This window comes from Mastomys coucha, unplaced genomic scaffold (genome assembly GCF_008632895.1).
Source record: "Mastomys coucha isolate ucsf_1 unplaced genomic scaffold, UCSF_Mcou_1 pScaffold23, whole genome shotgun sequence".
NCBI lineage: Eukaryota > Metazoa > Chordata > Mammalia > Rodentia > Muridae > Mastomys > Mastomys coucha.
This window is the reverse complement of record NW_022196906.1, coordinates 66,398,044-66,399,186: the sequence shown is the minus strand read 5'-3', so window position 1 is coordinate 66,399,186 and position 1,143 is coordinate 66,398,044. Positions and strand designations below refer to the sequence as shown.

General features: G+C 63.6%; 1 protein-coding gene across 1 annotated transcript in view; it reads left to right on the top strand.

The window, feature by feature from the left end:
- Positions 1-246: 246 nt before the first annotated feature.
- Cgnl1 (cingulin like 1) overlaps positions 247-1,143 on the top strand; it is a 156,730-nt gene continuing 155,833 nt past the window's right edge. Inside the window, exon 1 of the mRNA XM_031344064.1 lies at positions 247-421. The gene's annotated coding sequence lies outside the window, so the exon portion shown is untranslated. The remainder of the gene's footprint in view (positions 422-1,143) is intronic.

Sequence of the window (1,143 nt, the reverse complement as noted above, 5' to 3'; positions counted from 1 at the left end):
GACAAGACTGCGTGGAAAGATGGGGGAAACTGAGATCTGGGGTGGGGTAGGATTGCGGAATAGGGAAGGCTTCCTGGAGGAGGGGTCGTAAGGGGGAGGGCGCTGAAAGAGAGAAGAGGATGGCTGCGGTTGGGGAAGGGGTGCTGGGGAGGGCGCAGGGAGGTCTCAGGGCGCAGATGGAGCAGGGTTTTAGGGAGCGCCCGGGACTGCCCGCGAGGGGCCGCAGTCCTCCGTCCGCCGCCGGGTCCCGGGTCGCTCGCTGGGAGGGTCCGGACACAGACCCGCCTGCTCCTCCTCCCGGGAGGGCGGGCGGCTGCAGGGCGGGGCGGGGCTGGCGCGGCCTCCTGGCGACGCGGCGGCCGCTGCTCTCCGGCCCGGCTCTGCGGGCTGCTGCGGGAGCAGGACTCCGGAGGCGAAGGCGGTAAGTGAGCTCGGAGCCGGAGCCGGGGGGGTGTGCGCGGGACCCCGGAGCCCAAGCGCTGCCGGGGAACTCAGGGGCTCGAGCTCCTGCAGCTTGGCGCAGTGCTCAGCCTAAGCGTCGGTCGTGGATCCCGGCGCCGCGGCTGCAGTCCCGGGGCTGGAGGTGCGCTCCTGCCTCCTACCCTGCGCCCAGTACCGCAGACGCGTCGGACAGTTGGTGGCGAAGCTGTACCGGGCTCTAGTGACAGCTGCGGGCGAGCCCCACGGAGCACCGCTCTCCCGACCCTTCCCCGCAGTGTTTGATCCCAGTGTGCTCTTTAAGACCATTCCTTAGAACAGGCTGGTGGCCGCTCTGCTGTCCTGGCCCCGCGCGCCACTGCACTGTCCAGGCAGGTCACCCCGAAAGTCCTTACCCCACAAGAGCACTTTTTTCTCCTCCTGAGGGACTTTTCCAAGTTGCATCACCGTTTGGCTTCAAGGTAGGTAGGTGCCTGGCTGTGGACTTACAGAGACTTTTTTTTTTTTTAAAGAACTTTGTGTATTTACTATGTGCGTGCCCTTTCACCCCAAGAACCCTTCCAACGCCGCGTTCCCTGCTCAAAATACTGTGAGAGTTCTTTTAAAGAGGACTTGGCTTGCAAACTGGGCTACACACCTGGTGAGATTTAAAAAACAAAACGAATGAAAAGATTCTCACCTTCGTCTCTTCTCCCCCCCCCCCCC